The following is a 12845-nucleotide window of genomic DNA, read 5'->3' as shown; positions in this document are numbered from 1 at the left end:
AGGAGGTCCCAGCGTTCTCGGAAAGGGAGTTCGAACAGCACTGCGTTCCCAGGGTTCACACTTCTGTAATGCATCTGATAGCTGATGTGCACATTCAGCGTGACGGTACATCTGATTGTTTACCCCAAAGCTGTCACTGACTCAGAGAACAGCTTACCATCAGTCCTTGGTGTCTTGGAAACTTCGGTAGCCTCAGCTCGCAGGCGCCACTGCGCAGCACACACACCCAGATGGAATTATTTTGTCTCAGCCCTTTCCCCACGGCGCTTTCCGTCTGCCTCCCTTACAGCCCTGGTCAGGGAGCATCAGCACCGTGTGTGCCTGTGTGTGTCTCACCCACTAGGACAGCGAGCTCCTCCGGGGCCGAGCCCGTCTGATTCACTCTTACGCTCCAACGCCAGCGCTGTGCCCAGCGCCTGGGAGACACTGCATTCAATTAGACTGAATTCGACAGAGGGTGAATTCATGTGACTCGTGTAGGGGCGACATATCAGTCCTGGGATCGCCAGGTTGTTCTTTGCACTAATTAGGGCCGGTGGCCATGTCTCTCTCTAGGGGGGCTCAGTGCATCTGTCTTGGGGGGAGATGGCCCAGGCTGATGATGGATTTTCAGGGGAACTCCCAGCCCTCGCATTGGTCTGCCACGAAGGGCCCCTTCTCTGGGGCCTTGGAGCTCCCTCTCTGGCCCCTGCATCAAGCTCAAGGTCAAGAAATCCAGTGAGTGACTCACAGTGGAAACTGGAAAGAACAAGATCTTGTATCACAGGGCCCTCGCTGGCAATCGTGTCACTGGTTATTTAGCCTCAGGTTTTCGGTAAGGTCTCTGGGGACTTCACTCCAGCTGGATGACCTCACGAGGAGGGAGATTTATGGCCCCTGGAGGAGGAGGAGGAAGGCTATGAGGTAACGGAAGAGAGAGAGTCATAATTATATATGAAACTGTATCATTCTCCTGCTCCCCAATGAATGAGGTCAAGGCTGAGATGTGGCAGTTGCCATTCTGAGATAAAAAGGTAGGACGAAATTCACCCACCAGCTTGTCTCTTTTTAACAATTAGAATATTCGCCAACATGTGTTTGTGTTTCTATGTGTCGGATGGATACAGTCAGTGACATACAGTAAGGACTCAATACCTGACTGTGGACAGAGTAAGTGAGTGAATGCTCTCCCATACTTTCTCTCTCTCCAAGCTCACGACTCAGAGGTGGACGTTCATACACCAGCCCTCCAGGGCTGCCGCAGCGAAGAACCACAACCTGAGCGAGGGGCCCCAACAGCAGACCTCTATTTCCTCTCGGTGCTGCAGGCTGGACGTCTGAGGTCAAGGTGTCAGCAGGGTCGGTTCCTCCTGAGGCCTCGCTCCTTGGCTCGCAGATGGCCACCTTCTCCCTGTGTCCTCACACGGTCGCCCCTCTCTGTGTGGCGTGTCCTGTGTCCTCTTGTAAGGGCACCAGCCAGATTGGATTAGGGCCCCTCCTACTGACCTCCTTGGCACTTGGTCACCTACTAATGTAGGTCTTTAAGCATCTGGATAGTTTGAGAGTTTTCTCAATTGGTCTCCCCATCCACTAGGCTTCCCTCCCCTTCTCCCCAGGTCAGAGTGGCCAGGTCAGTGTGGACTACTTGTGAAACACCTTGACTGTGAAGGCTAAGGGGTTTCGTTTTTATCTTACGGCAACCGGGCGGGGATTTGACTCTTTTTAAGAAGGACCAAGTTGATTTTTCAGGAATGTGACAGGCAGGAGGAGGGAAGATGGAATAGTCAAATCAGAAGTAGCAATAATAATACTTGGGGGGGGGGGGGACATGTGACCATCATTCTATGGTTTTCTCATTTGAAAAACAAAAGACCTGAAAACAATATCTAGCTCTAGTGTGGTTGGGAGTCTCCAATGAGGCACTATCGGTGCAATTTGTAAAACTGCACTGGAAGTTGAATCTCCAGTGAATGAATTAGCCACCCCTTGGGTGACCAATGTGCCTCTGCCCGAGGTTGGCCCTGACGGGGACAGAGATGGCAGGAAGAAGGGGCAGGAAGCCAGTCTGGTTCCAGAGACAGAGCATCGGTCTGACATTCTGACCAGAAGCTCGTCAGCACTGCAGGCAAAGACCCTTCCCATGAATCCCAGCAAGTTACGAGCAGCTCCCACAATGCACTGCTGATGTGGCCTCTCGGGAACACCAAGGATGCCATGGCCCAGATGGGACACGAGGTTTCCAGGAGACTCAGACCTCAGCGAAGGGTAAGCAGATACAGAACCGGTTACCTTAATGTTCATGTTCCAAACCAAAGGGAAATGTGTGCAAACGCCACGCTATCAACTAATCACCAGTTGCTGTCGGGTGGCGGAGGAATTGTCAGTCAATGTCCCATCGATACAGTTCAGTGAGAAATACCAGGGAGAGATGCTTTGTTTTCTCCTTGCGTAATTTACTGCATTTCATGTTTAAATCGAAGTACCTAATTATACAATTATGAGTCATCCTGATTCAAACAAAGTTCACCAAAATAATTTCCTTACGTAACATATCTTCCAATATACCTGCTATCTTCATTTCATTATGTGCTTTTATTCTGCCAGAGTCTAAAGATCTAATTGTATTTTTAAAGTGTCCCATTAAATCAAAATAGCAATTCTGCTACAATAAGCATCACGAGCTAGTCAGCCCTGACTTGTATTCCATTTTGAAATGTCATGCTTTGTTTTTTCGTGGTTGTTTTCCCAAGAGGGTTTACAGCTTTTGCAAGGAGGCAGCCTCATAAAGCATAGTTTTAAATGATTTTAAGGTTTTAAACTAACTGAGCATTTCATACACCAATTTCCTTTGCCCTTTTTAAAAAACTAATAACAATGCCTTTCTTGTAGCTTCGTTCTTTACAATCGACAAAACACAATCACACTCGTTGTTTTCCTTGGTTCTACTTCCCAGACCTGGGTTCTGCGCTAGCAAAAGGCCTGGATCACCAACGAAGGGGGAGACTCAGGCTCACACACACACACAAAGACTTGGTTGTATGATTTTACCAAAATGTTCTGTCCATCCTATTTTTTATGGCCATTTGGATTATTTCTAGTTGTTCGTCATGGCAGAGTTGCTCATTTATGTTTCTTTAAATCTGTATTGCATGTGACTGCGTCAACTCTGTCTTCTATTTGTGGAAAACAGAGGCATGATCAAGGTTTTAAAATGTAATGAGAGGCCAGTCCTATCTTGATAAATTATAAATTAAGCGCGCGCGCGCACACACACACACACACACACACACACAAATCAAATAAATCAATGATTATATTAAGTGTACCTGAACTAAATAATCCAATTAAAGGATAAAGATGGTCAGACTGGACTTTTGAAAAAGCAAGCTATATATATATGCTACTTTTCAAGAGACATACGTTAAAGATACGGAACAGTAGAAAATGACAAGATAGGAAAAACGATATATAACGTCAACACTTACCCAGAGAAAGCTGGCCCAGCTGTACTGCATCAGAAAACACAGACTTGAGGTCAACGAATTTTTAAACGAGATAAAAAAGTTAAACCCATTAGGAAGACACAAAAATTCTACAGTTAGAAGCATTTAATGATAGTGCCTCGAATATAAATAAAGTGGAAGTTGACAGCGCTGAGGAGAGAAGGAGAAAACCCTACCAGCGCTGCGGGAGACTGGAACACACGGACACACGTGTCTCCCCTCGCTACGTGCTCCTCATTTTCAAAAGATTTCACGATTATTTGTATTTCAGAGGGTGATCCTAAATTTTTAAAAGAAAACTAGAAATGTGAACAATTACATTGCGCTTACGAGAATTAAGCAAAAATGAATGCAAGCTGTGGTTTACCATAACCCAACGGTCAGCGGAGGTCACCTGTCTTTTGAGACGAGCCGAAATAGGCCTAAATCCCCATGTGCGGCAGGACCCCCCCCCCCCCACAGGGAATCTGGGGCCAAGGGGGGCAGCATTCCACTCTGATGCCCCACCTCTGCTGGACCCCCCCTTGCCTCCTGTCTTGGCTTTATGCCCTGGTCCTGGCTCACCATCCTGTGCTGTACGGTGGGAATGAAGCCCTTTTGCACCTCAGTTTTCCTATCTGTAGAGCAGGAAACTAACTCTAAAATCTACCATTGATTTAACACATTCCGTCGGGAACAAAGAATTAGATGGTGAGCCTCTTTTGATGACACAGCACATTCAAACAAGGGGAGATATGTTTTCTAGATTTGAGACAACAAATCATACAAAACAGATCAAAAGGGCTGTAGCTCAGGCTGAAGTGGACAGGGGGGCTCGGGACCCCGAAAATCAGCCTCCCCCTCTGTCTTCTTGCCTTTCCCGCTACATCTCCTAGGGCACCTTCTCAGAACCCTGCTGAATGGAAGGGGCTTCCGTTTTAGAATCAGGCAGAGATGTGGCCTTGAGCTAGTGGCTTCAAGCGGCTTGAGCTCTGAGCTTCAGTTTCCTCGTCTAGGAGTAAAAAATGATTCCACTTACATGAGTGCCCGGAGGAGCCCAGTTCATAGAGACAGGAAGTGGAATGGTGGTTGCCAAGGCTTGGGGGAGCCAGGAGTGGGGAGTCAGTGTTTAACGGGGACAGAGTTCAAGTTCAGGGGGGTGAACATGTTCTGGAGATAGATGATGGGGACAGTTACACAACAGTGTGAATGCACTTATTGCCACTGGACTGTACATTTAAAGATGGTTAGGATGGTAAGCTTTGCTATGTGTATTTTACCACAATAGAAAGAAAAAAGGCAGGCTTGGCTCCATCTCACCCCAGTCCTCCCAATCTCTCCTTACCCTGCTCCACTACTTTGTCGGCTTCAAGGACCTTGTCGCCTCTCAGACTGTCCTGTGCTAATTTTCTACGCTCATTTCCCTCTGCTAGAGTGTAAGCTCCACAAGGACAGGAGCTCTTCTCTCTTCTGTTTATGTTTTTTGTTCACTGGGCTATTCTAAGAACCAAGGCCAGTGTCTGGCCCTTTATTGGTGCTCAGAAAATATCTGTTGAATGAGTGAACCTCAGCAATGCTCAATAAATCCTTGATGAGTACATGAATCAGTGGGGAAATGGGTGGATGGAATTGATGCTGTCACTTGGCTTACTGGGTACCACTTTCCTGCAGGGGTGTCCAACTTTTTGGCGTCTGTGGGCCACACATTAAATACATTGCAGCCCTGGCTGGCATAGTTCAGTGGATTGAGCTCGGGCTGCGAACCAAAGTGTCGCAGGTTCAATTCCCAGTCAGGGCACATGCCTGGGTTGCAGGCCATGACCCCCAGCAACCGCACGCTGATGTCTCTCTCTCTCTATCTCCCTTCCTTCCCTCTCTAAAAATAAATAAATAAAATCTTTAAAAAATACATTGCAACATGTAATCACACACAAAAAAATCTCAATGTTTCAAGTAAATTTACAATTTTGTGTTGGGCCCCATTCACAGCCACCCCGAGCCACATGCAGCCCGAGGGCCGCAGGTTAGACAGCCCTGATGGTGATTAGAGGCCCCGTGAACGCCCGTTCTGCACCTGAGCAAAGTGAGGCACGGGTGGGAGTGATGAGTTTCCGCAGTCCGAGCAGAAGACTGGCTCAGAGGCGAGGCCCAGAGACAACAGCAAGTCCGACAGGAAAGGAACGCTGGCTCCCAGACTCAGAAAAACGGGATTCGCCTGCTCGTCTTTTTTTAGCATTTGCCCTCAAGGAAAAACTTGTTCAACTCGAAGTTTAAAAAAAAAAAGATTTCATGTTTTCTAGCAATATCACTGCTGGATTCGTTTTCCCAGCTGAAACCTAGCCAGTATGTAATGGAAAGGAAATGAAAAGATTGGGGTGATGGGTTGGGTGAACTATTAGGATTTAATTTACACATAATTTTGTAATGACTTTAAAAATATCTTGACATTTGCAGACAAATTTCACGAAGCTGCCTAACTTTATTAGGAATTTTGGGGGCATATGATTTCCTGGGCAGCAGGGTGGGCACGGATCTCAGGAGACCAGACTTATTTCTGGTTTTAACACTTTACACTGTCTCTCTGCTTAAATGACTCTCTGTTGTGGCTTAGCTTGTTCATCTGAACAGGGAGGGGAGTGGGGCGCAGGGAATGCGATAGGTGGTCTCGAGGGTTCCAGAGTTGTGCTTGGGCGGCTGTTTTTGCCGCCCAAGTCTGGGTTAGAGATCAAAGTGGCATAGACTTCTAACGAGGCTTCTCCCCAGCCTGACCAGTGTGGCTCAGTGGGTTGGGCGCCATTCCACGGAGTGAAGCATCTCTGGTTTGATTCCCCGTCAGGGCACATCCGTGGGTTGCAGGTTGGGTCCCTGGTCAGGGTGCGTGCAAGAGGCAGTGGATCAACGTTTCTCTCTCACATTAGTGTTTCTCTCCCTCTGTTTCTCCCTCCCTTCACCCCTGTCTAAAAATTAAAACAAACAAACAAACAACAAAATACATTTAAAAAGACAGGTTTCTACTCATTCAGCCTCTGGGCATCCTGTGTTTGGATCGGGTGTGACTGGTGAAGAGTGGAGGGACAGGAACCCGTATGGCCAACTCCGCAGAAGGGGCTGGAACACCAGGGATTCGGTGAGATGAAGGCATGAACAGAACCAAGCGTCCGGTTTCTGGCTTTGGAGGCTGTGGGGTGACATCAGACTAGGCAGGGACCCGGTATTCTGGTGCCTGGAGCTGGGAGCTCCAGGCGGGGCCAGGCACCTGGGGCGGACGTGGGGGGCTTCCGGGGCAGAGGACAGCCACAAGGGCCTGGAGCCGTGAACCTGAGAGGTCTCTTTAGAGCCCGCATGAGACCCCGTAGGGAATCCCAGAAATGCCCTGGTCAGACTCTGAGGGATAGGAGGTGAGATGTGGCCAGTGAGGACAACAGCCTGTGAAACATGATACCTGCCTGTGATCAAGGTGAGGACTAGAGAAGTTCTGGGTGCGAATTAATTCATGCGTCAAAGAAATGGGTGAAAAGAGCCGGGAACCATTGATTGACATGGCTCCATGGCCACTCAGTGGGTACACAGTGCACCTAAATATTTCAGGCAGCCTGGAGTTTTAGCTGCCTTCATTGGTTGTGCTGGGGGCTGCCGGAGGGCGTGGGTGGTTCAACAGGCTGACTTTGGGTTCATGGCTCCGTTTACAAACATAATGGACATTTGCATTCAGTTCCAGATCCAGCAGACTGGGGTCCACACCGTGGAAATGGTAATATGGATCTTCCCTGCACTGATCAGATGCCATCTGGCCGGGCGGGAGGGTGACTTCTGAGAGCCCCGTTTTAAGAAGACGCTAATAAACTGCCATGGGGCCCGACAAGGGCAACTGGGTGGACAGAAGGATCCAGAAACCTGTTACCCGAGAACTGAAGATGCGGGGAGTACTCGGGGAGCATTAACCCGGCTGTGCTTGAGCGCCTGAGTCGCTACCGGATGGGAAAAGGGGCTGGGCCCGCCCTGTGCGGTTCCAGAAGGTGGAATTTGAACCGCAGGGAGGGAAGTTATAAGGACAGAGAGGCCTCGGCCGTCATTAAGAAAGCACTTTCGATACGGTTCTTTCTGCCAAGGAGGCTGTCCAAGCTGGGCGCTGAGTCCTCTGGGTTTGTCTGGGGCAGAGACAGCCACGGGGGCAGGGCCCCGCCCAGTCTTCCAGGGAGAAGAGGACGGTGCCAAGACCGCAGGCGGGACTGGAGGAGCAGACGGGAGCCGGGCCAAGCCTCAGGAGCCAGGCGGAGGTAGACGGACGGCCGGGGAGCGCGCAGCCCTGGCCGGACCTCAGCTGGCCGTCACCCATCGGCGGGCGGCTCCGTGAAAAATGTGCGGAGCCATGATCTCAAAGAATCCAAGTTATAATGGAGGCCATGTGCTGGTCCCTGGCGCCGTCACGGTGTCAGGAAATGCTCCTGTCCTGGAGGTACTCGCGAGTGCCTGGTGACCATCCACGCTCACAGTGGTCCAGGGCTCCTGGAGGTTTTGCACCGTGGGAAAGTGCCCGTGATGGAAAACTTACCATCTTCCGTTTCCTCAGTCCGCACTGTTTTCCGTGTCCATTTCAGTGGCACTAAGTAGAGTCACACTGTTGTGCCACCGTCCCCACCATCCACCTCCAGGACTCTTGGATCTTGTACAGCGGAAACTCTGTCCCCCGTGAAACATTAGCTCCCTGCTCCTCCCACCCGGGCCCCTGGCAGCCGCCGTTCTCCTTCCTGTCCTTTTGAATGTGATTCTCGGGACACGTATGGTCATCGGATCACACAGTACTTGTCTTTTTGTGACTGGCTTATTTCACTTCGCACATGAATGTCCTCCAGGTTTAATCCACACTGTAGCACAGGTCAGAAGTGTCTCCCATTTTTATGGCTGAATAATATATGTATACACCACATCTTGTTACCCGTTCTCCTATCGATGGCCACTTGGACCAGTTGTATTGAATCAACGGATCCAAAATGGTATCAATTTTGTCCCAGGTCCTCTGGTGATCTCCAAGGACCTCCCAGGTCTTTGGGAGTGGAGGGGGTGGAAAAGGGGTGGGGAGAGGTGTGAGAACATGACATACGTAAACAGACTTTACTCACAGCTTTTGAGCATTAAAATGGTAACAAGTCTGTGCAGATTAGAGTAGGCACACAGCAAAGGGAGGCATCAGTTCTGCAGGTGGTACAGGGTAGGACTGCTTCTTTAAGAGGCACTGTCTGAGCTGATGAGACCAAGAGTGCCAGAGAACCTTTCTCGAAAAACTTGCACCTGAACTAGCCTGCAGCCAGTGGCTCCCAAAAGCGGGATCCATTGCATCTAACTCATTGGGACAGCTTTTTAAAAATACGGATCCTGGCTTCCAAGCCGAGAAGCACAGACTCAGTGAATCTAGGGTGGAGGGCAGGGCTCTGTATTTTAAGCAGCCCCTCCTGGTGATTTTGATGTATCCACAGGCTTGGCAAGCGCCGGGGAAACATTGGAGGTTATCACGTCAGGTTAGATAAGCCTCTTTGACCTCACTGCGGAGGGGGCACAGACAAGGAGCCGAGAAAACCCAAGGTAGAGAAAGTAGTTCTAGGCCATTAGCGCAATATTTCACGGACGGGAGATGCTGAGGACAGGCTGTGTGGTGTGTTCATCGTTCCATTCATTCAAGTAGCATTTAGAACACACCTGCTGTGTGTTACCTGCACTAGACGCCACTGAAAACCACTTCCATTGCTAAGAATCTGCATCCTGTCGACGACATGGAGAGATGCTTCGACCAGTAACGCAACGTGGCAGAAACGAGGTGGTGGGTGTTTGGAGCCCAGGCTCTGAAAAGCCTTTGCAGCTCCCTCCCTTGTTCCTCTTGGAACCTTGATGCTGTGTCGACAAATGCGGACAAGCCTGCTGGAGGGCGAGCAACCGAAGAAGAGAGCTCGGCCATTTCGGCTGCTCTGGGAGAGGACCCCAAGCGTATAATAAGGTCAGAGGAAATCTGCCCCACCCATTCCAGCCAAATGGCCGATCTATATATAGAATTAAGGGCCGAATGGTTGCTGTTTGAGCCACTAAGTTTCGGGGGTGTTTTGTTAGGCAGCAAAAGCTGACTGATACACCCCTATGACCCCAGGGCTTTTATGCATGGTGTTCCTCTGGTTAAAACTCTTTGCCCTCTTTGTTTGCCGAATTAACCCTTACTCATGATGCTGGCTCAGAAAAGTTTTTCTTCTCTTCATTATGGTAAACCCCTCCATTTTTGGCTCACTTTACACTTCCTGCCTCTCTAGTCCTAGCACTCCAGTAGCTGTAGTTCTGCACTTATTGTGCATATTATTTAATTACGGCCTCCCTCCTCGACTAGACCATAAGCTTCATGAGTCAGGGCAGCATCTGTTTTGTTCACCATCACATCCCATTACCTAGTCCTGTCCCTAGCACAGAGCAGGTGCTCACCAAAGGTTTGTGGAATGAAGAAGGATTCGATCGCCCGGGAGGAAGCAAGCCTTTGGTGTTCCTCTTTAAAACAACACCCCTCACACCAGTCCTCTCCTCCCACTACCCGGGGACGTGGTAAACTAGGCAAAGCCGCTGTACAAAATTATGTTGTGTGATTTCTAAAGGACTGCACCAATGTTCGTTATTAATTGTTGGTGTTATTATTCTGGGGTGGCAGCAGCTGGCTTTGGGGGAGTCCTGTCTAAAGAGACAGGTCCCTGAAATGGCCCCAGGCAATTTCCTAGCAGCTACCAGCAGCTGGGTCAGCAAGTTACCGGCTGAAAGTCTTGCCCGGAGTTAGAACGTGTCTATGTAAATATCCCTGTCACTGCAACCCAGCAAGTACTCTCCAGGACGGTCCGATAATTGCAGAATTTGGTGATAATGATACCAATGCCGAGTCCAATTAAGGATGATTCACAAAACCACCCCGGGGGGGGGGTTCCCACTGTTTCTGAAACAGTTGGTGCTGACTAGAGGAACCTGTTATTTTTACAGTATCAAATGATGGCTGAGGTACACCATAAGCTCCTTAGGTTTGGAGTCTGCCAACTCCATGCCCTGTTTTCACCCATGGAGCTCAGTTTGCAGCAAGAGAGCACATGGCTGATAGTGAATTGCTCCACGGAGAATCGGTGTGCGACTTTTCTGTGCCTCAGTTTCCTCATCTGTAACATGCACATGTTAATAATCTGACCTCCTGAATTTACTTTGAGATCAAATGAGGTAATCATTGGAAAGTGCTATTAGAATCATCAGAAGAGTGTTAGGCGTAGAGTAAGGACTCAATACATTTCAGCTCTTATTGCTCATTGTCTTTGTCGCTACTGATGTTAACACCCACAGCTGCTTCCGCCCTGGACAAGGAACCAGCGTGAGGAGGCTGCTCTGAGAGCCTCCTCGCCCAGGTTTGCTTACTCAGGAAGCGAGAGGCTTTTCTCTCATAGCTGGTGAGCGGTGATGTTCCATAAAGTGCGCACTCATCCACGAGACGTGGCCTCATCCACGAGACGTGGCTGGAGCACACGCCCAGCACTGGCACTCCGATCTGTGCTGCGTGTGCACAGGTGAACGAGGGAGTCCCCCCACCCCCTGCAGGGTCTCAGCGGAGAGGTGGGGTGCCCTGCAGTGAACGCTCCACCAGCACTGATCCCCCTGAGGCTTCGGGAACAGAAATGAGGGGCTGCCCCACCCCAAAAGGTCAGGAACGTCTTGTTCGGGGCTGCCTGGGACTGCCAGGTGGAGAGGAGGGCAAAGCCCTTATTAATGTCGCGCAGAAGGGAAGACGACCTTCCTTCCTTTAGCGATCGTTGCGATGACTCGCTTGTCTGACCTTTTATCACAAAGCTCCATTATAGCTGTAAACGAAGCTTTTAAAATAAGTGACCTAAGGACAGAAAGCATTTTCTCTCGATGTTCGGTCATCTCCGGAGACAATGCCCCTGGGAGTGTATCTTCCAGGTCCTGGCAGGGTCAGCTTTTGCAGAGAGGGAGTTTAATGAACACCGTGAGGGGACAGAACTCATCACACCTCAGTCCCGTGACCTGGGCTCCCGCACCGTGGCGGCACGATCCACAGTGGCCAGACAAGAGTACTGTGGCCAGGCTTTCACGGGGAAACACCTCCCTGGCCAGTAGGAAGTCTGGATTCCGTCCCTGCCCAGGCCGGCCAGGCATGTGAGACCCTTGTCCAGTCATTAATGTTAGTGTGAACCGGCGAGTGCAACTTGAGAATGTTTAAGAGGTCCTCACAGCTCCAGTGGGGAATTGTGGCGCAGCGGCTTGCTGACTGCTTCTGTCTGCCCCTTTCCGCTGCCTTCTCCTGCTCTCCCGGCTGGAAAACCACCCACCCGACCGACCAACCGACCAACCGGAAGCTTCCTGGGAATCCCCAGAAAGATTCATGTCACTGTTCCATCTCTCTCTCCTTCATTATCCTGTAACTTGAAAAATAATAATGAAAAGGCTGACATCACAATGAAAAGAAAAACACTGTTTATGATAGTCAAACACTGTTCTGTGGCTGAATGCATGTTATCCTCCTAAACACTTTATGATACGGGTACTTACCTTATCCCCATTTTATAGCCGGGAAGCTGAGGCTTAACACTTAAGTGACAGCACTAGGCAAAATCCAGAGTTAGTCTGTGGGCCAGAATTTCCACCCAGCCGTGTTCACGGGAGCTGATCCCACCTCCCCGCCCCTGCTCTTGCCACCCCCCACCGTGTTTTCTTCTCCGCACCACGGGTCTCCGGGGAGCCCAAAGAGGAACCTCTGACAGTGGACATTTCTCTGGTTTGGGTGCCCAGGATCCACTTCCTCTTCCAGAGGCACTTGGTTTCCTGCGACACTGCCTCTTCCCCAGGGGCGCTTGTCCTGTGGGGCCAAAGTCAGGGTCCAGGCCTTCTCCCGGCTACGGGGCCGGAGAGACGCAGGCTGGAATCTGAATGGTAAGCAGTGAGGTCAAGGAGACTGGAAGGGTTTGGCGTTTTCTTTGATCCATCAGAGCAGGAGCCAACAGATTCAGTAATCAAGATAAAAGTATTTTACGGCAGTATTTTCATTTCTTGATTTTGAGAGAGTGAGAGAGAGACCAATTTGTTGTTCCACCCATTCACACACTCTTTGGTTGACCCTTGTATGAGCCCCGACCGGAATCGAACCGGAAACCTTGGGATATGGACATACAGGGACGCTGCTCCAGTGACCTGAGCCACTGGCCAGGGCTGAAATATTTTTTTGAAAAGAAAAATCAGCCCTGGCTGGTGTAGCTCAGTGGACTGAGCACGGGCTGCGAACCAAAGTGTCACAGGTTCGATTCCCAGTCAGGGCACATGCCTAGGTTGCAGGCCATGACCCCCAGCAACTGCACATTGATGTTC

This window comes from Phyllostomus discolor, chromosome 7, assembly GCF_004126475.2.
Source record: "Phyllostomus discolor isolate MPI-MPIP mPhyDis1 chromosome 7, mPhyDis1.pri.v3, whole genome shotgun sequence".
Taxonomy (NCBI): Eukaryota; Metazoa; Chordata; class Mammalia; order Chiroptera; family Phyllostomidae; genus Phyllostomus; species Phyllostomus discolor.
Note: the sequence above shows the minus strand (reverse complement) of the source record.